The sequence below is a fragment of the Periplaneta americana genome, chromosome 9, assembly GCF_040183065.1.
Source record: "Periplaneta americana isolate PAMFEO1 chromosome 9, P.americana_PAMFEO1_priV1, whole genome shotgun sequence".
NCBI classification, from domain to species: Eukaryota; Metazoa; Arthropoda; class Insecta; order Blattodea; family Blattidae; genus Periplaneta; species Periplaneta americana.
Window position 1 is genome coordinate 70,516,089 of NC_091125.1, and position 18,036 is coordinate 70,534,124.

The window sequence follows — 18,036 nt, forward strand, 5'->3', positions numbered from 1 at the left end:
AGACACGTCACAAATTGAGGCAGCTCAGAATGTATGCTTTAGAATCTGAACTCTAATTACTTGACAAAGATCTTAAGCCTAATTTCCGACGTGTCTTAGGAAGTCGGGGTGCAATGTGTCGTCTCATAGCAACGGGCGACAAATGAAGGACAGCGTTGCGCTATTGTTTGCATCAGGAGAGGAAGGCGTTGTAGCCCTATCTGTGCGTGCTCCTTATCTCACGGAATAATCAGCGGAACCACCTGTTGACACTGTTCTCATGCCACGCGACCAAGTTCATGTGTAAGCACACAAGTACGATAATCCTTCCTATCGAGTTGGCAACGGAAATAGACCTTTATCTTAATTTCATCAAGGTAATATAAGTTACATTATGAATCAGACTTCAGTAGTACTATTCTTTTGGCCATTAGCTCCATGGAAAATTCTAGAATAGAATCCCGAACAATATGATGCGGTGCAGTTGTTTCCCCTTACTTTCGATATAAGTGATAATTTCTGTGAATTATGTAAACATATCTCCACTTTACAGCTGCTACTGTTGGATTTAGATAGCTTGGCCGGTCATAACATTCTGCGCAGTAAACTAAGCAAGTCCATTTGATACTAATAACGGAAAGAAGGGATGTATGGGTTAGTTACTGTGCAGCTCCTATTGAGTTCACTTCTTTTCTTGTGCAAGTGCGTAATATACTAACTACAGCAAAAACATTAGTACCGTGTTGGAACCAATAAAGACATTTTAGTTTACTTTATCATGAGTAGAAGAGTGAAAAAAGAAGATTGCATTGTGATCAGTGCGAGTGTTTGGATAGCAGTGAGTGGAAAAACTGTGACCGCCCATGGAGTACAGGTACGTGACCAATGTTTTTCAACATAGCTATAACGGATGTCAGAATGCATGCATTTCTCCTCCTTCCCCCACCTGCCCCGCTAAATATGCTAAGAAACTTACCCCAAATCACTCCCACTCAAATGTTCGCGTATAACATCGGCCAAGCTATCTAAACACAACAGTACTTTAAGTAAAACAAGTAAAGGTCCTTTGATCCGTCATGATTGCAGATAGGGACATGAAGGTAGAGCTCCATGCTTTCACGACCTCCATGCTTCACTACCTCGGCTGGTGTGGTCAGCACTACGCTCCAAACGCCTTTTAACCTCGAAAAAACCCGGTATTCAATTTGACAAGGATCTAAGTAGATCTCGGGGCCGCTTTGAAAGTTAGACAATGGAAAAGATCTCGCCATCTCCCAGAATTGAACCCGGGACCTTTCAATCCGTAGCCAGGTTACCCATCAACTGAGCTGCCCGGCCGCATTTTAAGTAGAGCTTTGTCACATTATTCAAAATCACACACCTAAACATTCCTTCCTTGGTAAGTTATAAAATTTCCATTTTGGAGTCTCTACAATACCTACACTAACCCCACACACGAACGTATAACAAATAATAATGAAGAGTACTAACATTTCTACCTCTTACCCCACTCGAAACTTCAGTCCTAAGCGTGTTGATAAGTTCGGAAACCGATGTTTTGAAATCTTGTCTATTAAACTGAAAATAAATTACAAAAATAAGTGTTGCGCAACATGAAAGTTCCGTGAGTATAATATATACTACCATTCAAAGGCAAAGCATCTACGAAAGCTCTGAAAATATCATTTTCCTATCTTCAAATAGCACAAGTTATAATTTTCCAATAAATCACACAATTTTATCATTATAAAGATCATTCAAAAGGGCATTGCTATCCAATCTTACAACATCTTCAAATTGTACAATATAATATATTTTATAATGACAGTCTAAATGGAATTTTCTAACAATGATGATAACTTTTTCACAAACTAAACATCGTGCCCGTCCACCGCTGTGGAGTAACGGTTAGCAGGTCTGACCGTGAACCGGAGCGGGCCAAGGTTCGAATTCTGGTTGAGACAAGTTGCCTGGTTGCGGTTTTTTCCGGGGTTTTCCCTCAACCAATTGAAGCAGAATTGTTGGGTAACTTTCGGCGTTGGACCTCGAACTCATTTCGCCATCATTATTTCACATATTACTATCCATACCATAGCCCGGGTTAAGTTCACGGTGCAGCCTGCTGTACTTGTACAAGAGCGCGGCCGTTCGGTTATCCAATCATTCACAGAATAGGTGTGGTAGGCACAATAAGCCTCAGGCTGCAGTATAGTTGAGAACCTGAGCGTCGTTTAACATCACTGATGCTAGCAATGTTGCAACAGACACACCAAAACTCTCTTTGCACAGACCCAGAAACAAAATTCAGGTGGCCCAAATTTTGTTTCTGGATCTGTACAGGACATCCATTTATTACCCACATATTTTAATTTGCATTGTAATCGCTGCAATTGATGTACGTCTATCATGGAGTTAGTGAGACAGTCAGAGTGCCTAGAAATTAGGCAATCTCCAGAACAATTCATACAAGTTAAAGCACTGAATGTATGCGGTGCAAATGCACACTAATGCCCGTCTCTTATCTAAGTATTCGGTTAAAGAAGAGCCATATCGCTTACAATTCCAAAAATTCCTGCAATTAATTAATATCTTGAATAAAATAGGCAGGTCAAATAATTTTAAGTTTCAGTTAAGTACAGATTCATTAGTGACCTTACGAAGTGTTCAGAACCACTGATATGGTATGTAGTTTATGGAATGTTGCCTAGAATCAACATCAACAACATATATAGATAAAAATCGATTTTGAAAGAGATTTATACAGAGTGTTAAAAAGCATCCAATATTTTAGAAGGTGCTAGTATGCATCAAAACAAGAAAAAAATGTCAAATAAACATGAGTCCTACAACACATACTTCTCTTTGAAATCGACCTGGTTGTTCTTGATAACCAAAAGTCTAGGGGATTTAGATTTGAGGAATGAGCAGGCCAAGGTGTGGGCCTCTCCAATCAATCCAGCGGTCCTGAAATGTCAGCGTCAGGTGTTAACGCTCAATGCGGAAAAAATGTGCTAGTGTGCCATCATGCATGAACCACATCTGTAGTCTTTGCTGAAATGGCACATACTCCAGCAAGGTAGGCAATGCATTAATTAGAAAGTCCTGATAAGGAGCTCCAGTTAATCTCTGTGGTATCACGTATGGCCCTTAATCTATCGCCAAGAACGCCTGTCCATACGTTCATTGAGAATCGGTGCTGATGCCTTGTTTCTTCAAGTGCATGGGCATTTCCATCAGCCCACACATGCTGATTACGAAAATTCACAACACCATCTCTGCTGAACCCCGCTCATATCCGCAACCAAACTTTTCTATTCAGTATTCCTTGCGACGTATCAGAATTCCATGCCAAGGGTGGCAACTACGGTATGATTATCTATTGTAGGGCAGAAAAATGCATTGCCGTAAATGGAGATCACGTTGAGCACCTCCTATGAACAAGTATTCAGGTCTCAGAAAGTATGGGTCGTAGGACGCATGTTTATTAGAAATTTTTTCTTGTTTTGATGCATACTATCACCAAAAATATTGGATACTTTTTAACACCCTGTATACCTCTTCTGTTTCAAGCGGTAATGAACGAGTGAAATGTAAACTGAATTAGAAAAATCGAATTAAATAAGTAGCTTCATAGATAAACATTTTCATCCTAAGTTCGTTTTATTTTGCAAGTCAAATAGTTGTTTCTGACTTCTAATGAAGTTACTTTTTCAGCGTGACGGGTTACATTTGCTGGACTATATTTAGCAAATAAAAATGTTACAGCCATATTAAATTATATTAATTAAACTACACTTGAAGGATTTACAGACCACATGGTAACATTTATATAAAGTTATTCATTATGTTGACTTTGAATGAAATTATAAATGCATTCAAGCTACCCCATCTAGATACTTTTGCATGGAACGTCAGTGTAACAACAGAACTAATTGCTATAGTTTAAATTAGATGTTTCTAACTGCCACTTCCCGCGTTACATTTTTTTCAATCTAGGCACTCTTATCCAACGTCGAGAGTTTTTTTAAGTACGACTGGAGAAAGAGTAGACTAAAATAAATATGAACGATTTTAGCTTATGTTCTTAGCAGAAGAACCCCACGCGCTAAAAGAGGATCGCTCAAAATAATTTTTGAGTGAAACAGCCGCATATATAAATAAAAAAAATTCAAAAAGTCTCTCACTATTGAGGAAATTATATTCGTCTTCGAGAAGAGCTTGAGGCCTGAAGGAAAGCTCCACTGCCACGATTTCTAAAGAGGTGACATGTTTTCCATTTAAATTTGTATGTTAATGTTGTGTATAGTAAGATGAGCTTCAAATTCTACAAATACAAATATTATGGTCAAAAAAAGTATATATTTTTAGTTGGTTATTTAACGACGCTGTATCAACTACGAGGTTATTTAGCGTCGATGAGATTGGTGATAGCGAGATGGTATTTGGCGATATGAGACCTAGGGTTGAGGAAAACATCGGAAAAAAACCCAACCAGGTATTCAGCCCAAGCGGGGATCGAACCCGCGCCAGAGCGCAACTTCAGACCGGTAGGCAAGCGTTTTAACTGGTTGAGCCACGCCGATGACTTAAAATATTTCAGCACTATTAAGAGACTTGGGAATTTAATTTCATGTGTACAGAAATCACATCCTTAATTAACATAAAACAAATTTCATTTAAAAAAATATATCTCAATATCGAGTGAAAAATCTCAATTTAAACAAAATTTATGTTCACGGTAGCAACAACATTAATGACAAAAATATAAACATTTCACGAAAACCAATTAGTACCAATTTTATTTCACAAGTTCATATTAGTTGCGAGCCACAGAAATGGATTTTTGGAAGCGATCAGCAAGAAAGTAAAATAAAAAAGAATATAGAATACAAGAACATTAATGAACGTAGAAAAAGAAATAGTAGCAATTATTGAATAAAAATACAATAGTACGGGCATGGTATAAGGAAAAGGAAAGGAAGGTTACCAGAGAGAGTGATGCAGTGAGAACCCAGTGATCGACTAACACCTGGGTGTGTGGAGTAAGAGAAAGCATGATACTGAGAGGTCTATAAGATGAATATGTAGGCCTAATGGATAGACAAAATAAAAAAAATAAATTTGCTGAAAATGCAATTTTTGTATTTATTCATATATCATTTCGTAGTGAGAAGTCACAGCATTGTGAAAAATGCCTCGATAAAAATATATTATAGGTCTATTATTAATCTACTACCATCGTACACTAGTAGAATAAGTAGAGTACGGTATCCGAAGTTTTAATTCTGGACACAAGTGAAATACGAAATTTCGTATTATTTTTGTAATGTCACAAATAATTTAATGTATTACTATGAGTTAACCACCGGTGTAGCTCAGATGGTAGCAAATTCGACTCGCGACTCCAGGCTGCACTTGCGCTTGGGTTCGAATCCTGTTTGTGCAGATTTATCCAAATTTTAATGACCATAATAAGCCTTTAGACCAGGTATGCTCAAAATTGTAAAAGCGCCGATTACACGGATGATGCTGCACTGCATAACACACACAGTGTACGGACTGGGCTCCGCAACTATATTGAAGCTCCGCCCATGCCATCACTCTCACTGTCTTACAAATACGGATAATAAACTGAATTTGAAAAAGGAAATATTCAGTTATTACATTATTTATTATATTTTATACAGTTGTGATACTATTATATCATAGATAATGTTATTTTCATATTCCACATTCAACATGTGTAGGCCTATTCTTTTCTGCAAGTAATCGGAAATCTATTTCCAACGAATTTACTGCAATGCACAAAAGATTCTCCTCTGTTAATCGGGATCTATGTTTGGATTTTTGGATTTAGTAACCTTCATTCTCGAAAATAATTGTTTGCACACATACTGTGTCAGCGAATAAGCTCATCTTGGGATATTGCGTTTTGTTCATTTTTGGATACTTCTATGCTTGGCAAGTCATATTCTCCGCATTTAGTTCTGAATTCTACGTGACTTTGTAAATCAATTAACTCGTCCTGGAACTGCACTCCCACAGATTGTACTAAATTTACTATGAAAGGATTAACAAAAATATTAATATCACTTTCCATACGTCTAAAATCATTAAATCTATATTCTGTGAATTCACATTTGAGCTGTTCCAGTACAGAGATATAATTAACTATATTTTGTTTAGGCACCATAGATTTCTTTACAAGTTCACCATCCGTGAAGGGTTTTTAGTGCCTTAGCTAATTCCCAACATACTACACAATTTGCTCCTAAACATAGACTCTGAATTGTTCGACTCTCTTCAATGTTTGGCCTATCATGAAGTGCTTTCAATTCTTGAAGCTGTAGTGCACGTTGCACCCCGAAAAATTATTTTATCATAACATGTATTTCTGTTGGAATAAAATCACCACAATAACAATAATTGTAGTAGTAATAATAACAATAACAATAATAATAATAATAATAATGTTGATATATGAATACATATTACAGAAAACAACTTCCCTGTCATTTCGGCATGTTCTGGGTGGCAGAGCGTCTAATGTTTTATGTTGCTCAGTAGTATTCCTGACAATACCTTACAACACAGTAAACAGTTTACGTTTTCACAACAAAAATATTCTTCCTCTCACACAGTACGGAATGATCGTTTGCTTACAGAAAGTTTTGACTGTGTCATTGTCCCGCACTGTTCGTACGTTAGACCTACTAAGTACTTGAACTGCCTTCCGCAGTCATCCGTCGAGATTCGAACGAGGAACATCACGCTCTACACTCGAAGGCTGTGATTACAGAAAGTAATCGGGAGTCAGAGAATGAGCATACCTGCTTTAGACTGTGGTGCGTTCTGAACATAGAAAAATTAGTAACAGTGTTTACATAGTGTTAAATCAAATATCACTAACAATTGTAGGCTATAGAAAATCATATTTTTCCTGAGTTCCATTACTTCTACGAAAGTGTAAATGTATCTTTTTTTCCGCCAGTATGTATAGTACTATTATTTAGTCCTGACAGTCGCCGCCAATGTGCGCCTGGGTCAGGCGAGTCCATTAAGTTACGCCAAGGGATGTTCAGGTTAATCTGTCGCCTGCAGTCAGAGCGATCGGATGTCACGCATGTGGTATAGCGTTGTGTTTCCAGTACAGTTAAGCTGTACTGCAATCCTTTACCGACCGCTCGCCCTTATCTCTACTCCGGAACTCTCCCCACTACTCCTATTACTTCCTCTCTTTCGCGTCGCTGAGCTGTCAGGACTAAATAATCGGTCTATACCTTGTGTTGCTCTTCACATAACCAGAGATTCTCAATATTGTGAATGGGCACTGTTGGTTAAACATTCTCAAATATTGTTGGTGGTAGTGGTGGTGATGGTGGTGGTGGTGGTGGTGGTGGTGGTGGTGGTGGTGGTGGTGGTGGTGGTGGTGGTGGTGGTGTTGTTCACTCGTTGTCACTATAATACACTTTATTCACTTCCCAATAAGAAACACATGGCAACAGTAACTCGCAGAGAAAGACAAACAGTTACAGAACGGAATGAGGTAGTAAAATAAAGGCTTGTTGTTTTAAACAATAAACAAATCTTAAGGTCAGAGCCATCATTAGATACTCGTATAGCAAAACATTTAAAATGCTTAAGATAAATTCTTCCAGTCCTTTATGACTCAAGCCATAGGTTTCTACATATAGGTAAGTTCAGCGGACTCTGAGTAGTAGAGAATAATCTCGCTTCCATAAAGACGGTGTGTTTCTCTTGTTTCGTCTGTGTATGTGCTGTACAAACTGATGGCTTCGCGCCAGGCTGAGCAGATGATTCAGGAAGTTTTGCCACATGAAATTGTCTATAGTCGGTTATAATAATAATAATAATAATAATAATAATAATAATAATAATAATAATAATGATGATGGCTTTTAAGGAACCCGGAGGTTCATTGCCGCCATCACATAAGCCTGTCATCGATCCCTATCCTGAGCAAGATTAATCCAGTCTCTATCATCATATTCCACCTCCCTCAAGTCAATTTTAATATTATCCTCCAATCTAGGTCTCGGCCACCCAAAAGGTCTTTTTTCCCTCCGGGCTCCCAACTAACACTCCATACAGAGTGTCCCATTTATCTTGTGCACCTATTATAACTTTTTTGTTTGGATAGGTATTGGAATTTTTGTTTTTGAGAGTTATGTTAGAACGAGGGGCTAACACGAGTGTAGAGATTTGGTGCATGTAACTACATTATGATACAATACACGTGACGTCATCAATTTTTCAAATAGCACTACATACTTTAATCATGTTACATTGATTACACATATTAAGACGAGTTCAAAGCTGTATCACAATGTCACCTTCCCAATCAATAACAACAAATTGCAATTCCTTTACTTAACAACCTATAAACAATAGGCCTATATTTAACGTTCTATCTCAACTGAAAAGGGTCGATCGTATTATGATAATAAAGCAAGACTGGAATGAAAATAGTAGGAGAAATTGAAGGAATGGGGAAAAAAGACGCCCCGAAACGCCTTTGCCCACCAAAAATTTGACTTAACCTATTCAGAATAGGACCCTATTCTTCTTCTGTGGTATACTTTCAATTGAGCTAAAAATGCACTGCTTAAAGATAGTCTAACTCTGAGATCGGCAAAACGGTTATCATGATGACAAGAGTTGTGACGTCACCGTATGCAACCCGTTAAAAGCTGTAAACAGAGAAAGAAGGAGAATATACCTTTCAGTGGCGGTGTAGAAAAAATGTCATATTCTTCAGGCTTTGTTAAACTACTTGTAATTTACATAATATGAGTACTGAAGAACAATATTCTTTCATTTTACCTGAAAAGTATTTCACAAACTGCTACTAGTGACAGAAAAAGTAAGTTTTCGTCTGTCAAGTAGGATTTTAAGTTTAAAATAATTGTTCACAAATTTATGTTGAGCCAAACACAGCTGCTATGTTGGCAACAAATGACCAAAGGGATAGATATTTTGCTTCTGGAAGTAGCATTATACTAACAGTAAATCCATTCCACTGATGCCTGCAGCTTTGTTTACGAAGGGGTAAGGGTAGTGACTGTTCCAGTCTTTGCCCCTCATGACGCAAAATTTACCCCATCATGATTATCATTTTGTCGACGTCAGAACTAGCTTATAGGTACGATCTTCTAACATGATTCATAGGGAACTCTCACATAAAACTGGTCAACTTCATTGATATCAAATATAATTTTACACACATAAGAAGTCCTCTTCTTGTAGTTGTTTTGTAATACTCAGGCAGCAGTAAGATCGGCATGAATTGTGTACGGGCTAGCGAAGGAGGAGCAGAAATCCTTTATTATAAGAAAATAAGAATTTGACATAACTTTGTGTGATGAGAGATACTGTCAGTTTGACGAGCAGAGTTCGGTCGGGAGTTGTAAAGATTGTGTTCGTAATAATAAATAATTTAACACTGAAGCTACTCAAAGGCGGTGCAATGTTAAGGTGACAAAGAAAAAGTTAAATACTCTGAGATTATCTGTTCAATAGCCGGTTTATTCCCACCACTTCATACAGAATCTACACAGAATCGAACATTGAAGTTATGAGCTGTTAGAACCTAAATTTAATTAAATCCAGCTGTATTTACTGAGGTTTTCTTAGTCTATCCATTAAAATGTAAAACTATTCTTCCCCTGAATCGAATGCATCTTACAATTAACAACTAAAATTACTCACAATTCTACTGTCAAAATAAACATAATAGACGTAATTCGTGAGTTCGAACAAGCACAAATTTCTTCATGCTATGTACCGATAAGCACAACAGTCGATATGAAGCCGTTAACACGAGGACAGTATACCTATTTGTGAACCACCCTGCGGAGCTTTATGACAACAACTGCATTGCACTCGATTATGGAATTAAAATCTTTTGTGCAAATCCATTCGGCATCGATCAGCGCTGCGAAACTGTTGAAAACATTACCCGCGTGTCCAGGCAGCGTGCGGGGCTGTGCTGGCCACGCAACTCATACCTAATATACGGTACCAACTCAATGATGATTATGATTATTTAAATAGTTATTTAACGACGCTGTATCGACTGTTCCGTTATTTAGCGTCGATGGGATTGGCGATTGCGGAATGGTATTTGACGAGATGAGGCCATAGATTACTTGACATTCGCCTTATGGCTGGGAAAAACCTCGGTAAAACAGCTCAAACGGGAATTCAACTACTCGGATCGCAACTCCGGATCGGGAGGCAAGCGCCTCAGTCGACCGAGCTACGCCGGCGGCTGTTATGATGATAATAATGATTTTTATGACAATAATAATAATAATAATAATAATAATAATAATAATAATAATAATAACAATAATACAATCATGGCCTCGCGAGGATACTGACATGAGAGGGAGGAAAATTTTCATCTGATTGCAGCAATTTCAAGCAGTTCACATGAAACTGTAGTAAAGTATCAGCTTCTTTTGTTTCTGGCTAAGTGGAAGAGAAGGCCTGATGGCCTTAACTTCGCTAGAATAAATAAATTTATTACTATTATTAATATTATTATTATTATTATGACAAAATAATAATGGTATTTAATAAAAAGCCGTGGCGCGACAGTCCATTGAAGGCCACGCCCGAGGTAGGCAAAATGATTATCATGATGGGGTAAATTTTGCGCCATCAGGGCCAAAGACTGGAGCAGTCACTACCCTTACCAGTTCTATTGTACCTGCATGGTCATGCCACAACAGGTGAACGATGATTCAACAAGCATGGAGATAAGGTGTGGTCAAAATGATGGTCCTCGCATCCTTTATAGCTGACGTACGAATCTGGATTCAACTACTTAATACAGCTCCCCAATTTCATCATGATGGTGGGTGGGAGCCGATACCAATCACTGACCAAAATTTCATGAGAGAATTTTTTCCCCTAGTGAAGACCCGAACCACCGTCCATTCCGTCGTGCACTGGCGTTCAAAGATACCTGACCCCTACTAATCTATTGTGATCGATAATTTGTTCGTATAAGTGTAGCTTCTTTAGTTATTACTTCTATGAGTAGATGGCGAAGATAACCGTCAGTGTTGCCAATGGAATATAAACATACCCGCGTTATAGAATTCAAAATGTCATCCCAATCTGCTGATTGTAAAACAACACTAGATGTAGCGAGAAACCGCTGATATTGTCAATTATGACAATAATTTATGTTTAATCTACATCATCATCTTTTCACCTTTTTAACTGTTTCAATAATAGTGCCACCTACTGAGAACTAGTGGAACTATTTCAAAGTTTGTCAATTTTTCATATCTTTGATTCTGATTTATTCCGTGGTTAGAAAGTTTGCTTACACGATCAGAAAGTCGTAGGTCAGATATCTTTGAACGCCATTGTTCCTCTAGTCCAAGGGATTATCTTGTCAGGTTTATGAAATCAGGGGGAGAAAAATCTTAAATTGAATTCGTTCACCTGGAGCTAGAAATGCAATGACATAAGATTAATAACAATAGATTAATATGAATAATAATCACAATATCATCATTATCGTCATCTATTTCATTGCCTATTTCATTTCCACCACTCTCTGTGAAGACTCCAAAGAAACGCTATACACAAAACCAGAGGGTCACTCTGGTCTATTTATTAGTATAGAGAAAGGTCATCAATTAAGACACATAGGGGTAAATTGGACCAGGACACATGTACTGTTCCTATTAGAGATGAACAACGATCCAGAAAGCAAGACTAACAGCGCCAGCTAAGCCGAAAACCCGCACGACAATGTTGTATACGTCGCCGTAAAGACTGTTTGTGAGTGTTTCGAGACGTCGAGATCGATCACTCCCGAAGTCCCGAACGTCAAGCAGGCTTGAATCGCTACAGTTGCTTATGCCTGACTGAACTTTTATCTACTTTGGCAACTGTTATATATGTATAAACACTCAAGTAGCCTATTTGAAATATCGTCTCTAGCTTTCAGTGTATAATAATCCGCTCCCCAGTCTTTATTTAATTACTAGTCCCTTATTAAAAGGCTAAGAAATTTCTTTTCATATGTTTGAAATCAAGTGTACAATCTCAAGTAAAAAGATAATAACGTTATGTTTTATGATTCTTAGATATGCAAATTTATTTGAGAATTGTTTTTTTTTCTATTTACATAACCATACGTAATATCACATAATAGAACCAGAACATTTTGATAACTAAGATACTGTTCTGCTTTGTCTTTTTGTCTCATTTAAACATTTATAATGTTATTTATTTCAATGATGTATGTTATTCAAAATTATTAAATCTTTCCACGCCGAGCAAATGCTATTTCGAGAATGATGAGCAAGACTCGAAACGCACGAGAGTTACGAGACGAGACTCGAAAGTCAAATGCAACGAACACAGCGAGCGAGAGCGGCAGTTAGTTTTATTCATCTCTAGTTCCTATGGAAGGCAGGTATCTTCACTTTCCTGCCACGACCCGATTCCTGTTTATTGAATTCGTAGCTACAAACGATACTGCTTAAATGAATAATAATAATAATAATAATAATAATAATAATAATAATAATAATAATAATAATAATAATAGTAATAATAAACTAATTGAGAATCATAATATCTTGGATAGATGAGACTTGCAGTGACGGTGCTGAACCCTAGCGCGCTGATCTTCCATCCAGGTGGCCGGATTCGATCCCCGGATAGGTTGTGATGAATTTGTGGTGAACAAAGCAGGCGTTGCATAGGATTCTTTTCGGGATACTCTAACATTCCCCATTTTTCCTTCATTTCATCCACCATGTGCAAAAGCTATAAAAAGTATGGGATGAAGTGTTAGGGGCCTGCATGTAGTACGGGTGCTGGTATAGGAAGGGCTTGGTCTCCATTCCTCGGAGTTTATCAGATACTTGACTAAGGAAGGGACCTGCATTTGTCAGGGCTAAGGCAAAATGGCCCACCTGTATCAGAATCAGGAATGCTATCCAGGTCACCTGTCTGACTTGGACAATTATCGCCTGTATAGAGCGCACAACGTACCAATATACTACAGTAAGTCCAAGTACAAGGATTCTCATCGGATCCGTGCCTCGGAAAATCAAGCTGAGACTGACCGTGTTGTTGGTCACGCCAACTATAAGTAGAACCGAAGTCTCTTCTGTCTTAGGATCGATAATGACGAGCGAATTTATAATTCATACGTTGTAAGTGCTGAATTCGTTTCATTTAGTAAGAATTTATATATTCTTCTTTTTTTTGTAAATCATTCTCTTCTATTTTCTCATTATGCTAACAAGGAAGGATCACCAAGTGATAATGGATTTTCACAACAATTGTTCCCCCATATGTTCCACTTTCAATAATAAATCTCACTATAAATTTGTACATCCGGTAAGGGCCTAGTTTTAAAAATAATGATTTTTTTTTTTCAAATTCTTCAATCCAGAGCTATAACAGCTAATGCAAACAGTGCTATGTGCTAGACATATCAGGCAATAAATCTCATCTAGCTGCATACCGTACTTCCAAAATAATTTACTATGAAAATGACATATGAGATACATAGTATTCATGAAATTGACTATAGAATAGTCTATGAAGAAATGATAAGGAAATGTAAGCATACCTGAAATTACTCACTGTACTGATCACTGTAGAGGAAATTGTTTTAAAAATACTTAAAACACAGTTGAACTTTGCACTACGAACATTTCAGAAAAATGAGTTTCACACAGTCACCTTTAACATCAACGTGAAAACAGAATTCTACAGGAGTAACGAATGTATCAGTTTTGTTACCAAGGTACCCGGATTTATGTCAACCGTAATTAAACATATTCGCATATCTAGGAGATGAAAACTGATTATGTGTTAGGGACTGCCATTTTATCACATTATCTCTATGATGCAATATTATATTCGTGCCAAGTAACAAAACATTATCAGAGAATTTCCGAGTAAAATTTTTCCAAGCCGTAAAAGTGAAGAGACTGAACAATCGGAGTTGTGTGTTAAGGAACTGTTAACACTTCCACCGTTTTATCTTCTGGCGTTATTCTTTCTACAGCCTCTCTACCTCGGTAACTGATCCACGAGGATATAAAAAGAATGCTATGATCACTAACAGATGAATTGGTGAGTTTTCATAAGCTTCTTTGATTTTGAGGGCGGTGCATGAACATTTAAAGCCTTAAACATTTTATTCTTCACGATGGCAATGGAGATGTGAAGCGATTATTTTGAAAAACCATATCTCGAAAGCCAGACCTTCTCCGGATGTAGAAATTTACAGGGAGATTTATTTCAAGTGGAACGTATGGAGGAAAAATCGTTGTGAAAGTCCATTATCACTTGGTGAGCCTTCCTTGTAAGTATAAAGAAAAAAATATTGTAATGTTGCATAAAATAAATTTAGAGATTTTCGTGGAAAAATAAATTTCAGCATCCCTAATACAGAAAAGTGTTCAGGCATGCATGTCTGACTGTCTTCATGCCTCTTTGTGTGTCTGTTTTAGTGACTTCTTGGGGACTACTAGATGATACTATATTGTTCAATGAGTGAATTTATTGGGAATAATGTATATGAAACATAATGATTTGTAATAAAATATTAAAGACTCTCTATTCGAACTCAAAAACATACTATGAGGATCCATTCCTGGAGTTGGAAGATGATTTCCCTCTCTTTTTTTGCATTGAGTACAATAACCAAACTGATTGGACGAAGTTAGTATCAATATAAAAACGTTCTCCCATAAAATAATAGTTTGTATTTGGACTACAGATATATGTACTTCGACTTTTCTTCCGAAAATTAGTCAAAGTTCTAGACTCTCTGGGACAAGCTGGTAAGAAAAAGCCAGAAAGTCCTCAATCATTTTTAGGATTACAGCTCGGTTGTAAAACCATTGAGGCAAGCTCTTAAAGATTTAGAATGAAGAGAGAGGTATTTGCTCAGTCTCTCATAATAAATCACAAATTTCCTGTAACTTTTACCTCTTTTTTTAATGCCTATTTTCATAAGTATATGAATATTAAAAATAATTTCAATATGTAGAACAAGAGATAAATGAATAAATAAATACATAAAATAAATAAATAAAAATAAATTAAATTAATTAATTAAATAAGAGACGTTCGAGTTCCATACGTGCAATTCACCTCAGAATATTGTGAGGTAATGAAGGGATTACTCATTCGTTCGTAAGTGCAAGCTACTGTGTTTTTTATATAATTGTTTGAGAACACTAAACGGTCAACTCATTCGTGCGTAAGGTAGTAAAGTTATTGTTTTTTTTAATTGTTCGAGAAGTCTGAATGAATTACTCATTCGTTCGTGGGTAGTGTAGTGAAATCTGTCATGTTAATTTTTTTTTTAAGAATTCTGATGGGATTTCTGATTCGTGGGTAGCGTAGTCAAAGCTATTGTCTTTTCCTATTTGTTTGAGAACAATGAAATAATTAATCATTCGCGCATAATGTAGTGCAAGCTATTGTATTTTTATAATTGTTTTAAAATGGTGTAGGTATAACATATTGCAGCGAGTTTTTGCAGTTTTAAGTTATGTAAAAAGTGGAATAAATATCCGATATCATTTATAACATTTCATAAGAAGATATGAATCGAATACTTCATTCAATCTTATAATACGTCAAATGTGTAATGTAGGAGGAGGACACTTTGAACATCTCGTAACACAAGTAAGATGTACTTGTATTCATTCTTTGAAGTTCTTATTAACATTTTCCCTGCTAAACAGCTTTCAGAAATTAAACGCACTGGCTAATAGAAAAAGGACGGTAATTGTGTGAGGCGTGTAACAGAAAATGCAGCTGATTTTGCAGTGTGAGAGAAGCCTATATATGGAGAACCCTGTATAATTGTTATGCTAACCAGTGTCGCCAGTCGGTCTGCAAACAAATTTAACAAATACGTTGAACCAACACAGAAGTTCAAACAAATATGGAAAGCTGACTCAATAACCATCAAGCCACTCGTAATCTCAACAAGAGGAATAGTGTCAGAAACCCATCCAGGCAACTAAATTATTTAAACATGAAAATTGGCATCAGTAATCCGTCATCCTCGACACCAATCAAACTGTATACAATGGTTAATGCATATTATATATTGCAGTATTTCATTGTAATAATCCTACTGATATATTGTAACTATGTAACAAACTAATTATAACATTAGCAATAATAAAGACAAAACAGTTTAGAACAATCCAGACCCTAGGGTGAAGAAGAGTGCAGGCAAAATTACAATTATAAATTAGTTCCATGGTAAATAGAAAAAAGTATTACAGATTACATTATTTCACGCCTATTAGTGTCGTGCATTTCAAGCGCTATGTTCGGTTCAAGTTTGTCGAGCGTGATAAGAACCGAAGTCTGCTTGGAAGGAGCGGATCTGGCCAACTCGCTCAAACTTGCCCCTTGTATGATTTGTGCCCTTGAAGTTCGCTGGCCTCTTCTACCTTCCCCTCCCAACTATTCATGCTTTCAGATGTGTAAGGATTTTAGAAGAAATCTTATGATGTTTTATTTAGATGTAAGGACAAGTAATTTTTATTACAAAAATATGATTAAACATCCACAGAAATATACGTACATATAGGTAGCCTACATCATATTATCATTTAAATTACAGAAGAAAGTAGCTATAATTACATTCTTCACATAATATTCAGTTAAATCACAGTTGATCGATAACAATAGATGCAGTGTTGCCAATTTAGCTTTTTTGAAGCTAAATCTAACTCTTTTTAAGTTTAGCTTAGCGGCAAGAAAAATTCCAGATCGCTTAGAGGGGAATCTAGCTTATTTCCTTCGCTTAGCAGGCGAGAAGCTTCGTTGGTTTAATCTAATTTTAGAAAAATTATTTACTATTCCATAAATATTAATCTCAAACTATTCATGGTAAGCATGTAATAATATGTTATAATGCAGACATGAGTTGGAACATGTTTCATCACGGACCTGCTTATCATCCTTTCCTTTCAACTCTTTCCCTTTCTTGATGAGGTGCCGTGACTCACGTGATCATATATGGAAACATTGGAAACCCAAAACGAATTTAAAGATTACACATTGTCAATAGATGTGATGTGATACGTAAAGTAGGGATCCTGGCTGCATACAAGAAGAGATCAAGTGACGACTCACCGAGTACTTCACATACATATAATAGCAGAGATATTGCCGCCACTGCAAGTACTTCTTCATTGCCACTGAACATTGAGGATTCCGACATTAATCCTGATGATCCTGAGAAAATCTCTATTTAAATCAGATAATCATAGTTTCAATTACTCAATACTAAAACATGTGATATATAAGGAACAGTACCTATGAATGAAATTTCGAATTATTTGATTTTAAACTATTTTATTAAAATCTAGGGCTTTTCGCTCAAAATAGCTTACATTTAAGTTCCGTCTAGCGGGCTTCAGTTATGGTCAGTTGGCAACACTGAAAAGATGTGTGACTATACGGATGATAACATTATTAGTATCGTGCCATAAAATATGTACTATGTTCGGTTCAAGTTAGTCGAGTATGGCGAAGTTCGATATTCGCCGATATTCGCTCTGTAAAAGGAGGCCTGTCGTGTTTGTTCAACCCTGTTATAAAATTATTCCCTCTCCTCCACTTCCAATCCATGTTTTAACCGCTTAAGAATTTTAGCACACATTTTTCGATTAGTTTTTCATGTGAAAAAAGACGAAGTTTGTAATGTCTTGGTTTCTTGTTTAATAATCGAACATTGCACAGTAATAGTCGCTACTATGAACATAAGAGTTTTTAAATATATAATATATATATTTTTTTCTTTTACGTGTATTTTTTAATATTTAGTCACATTAATAACAAAAAAAAATTATCTATACTCATTACTGTGAAAAGTGCAGAGAGAGTAGGAACTAAGGAGAAAGGCACCGAACGTATGTAAGGAAGGGGAAAAATTGAACAAACGCAAAGGAAGCTTCGGTTATACAGAAACTCGGCAAATGAACAAAACATAAGGCCTCTTACTGGTTTTCA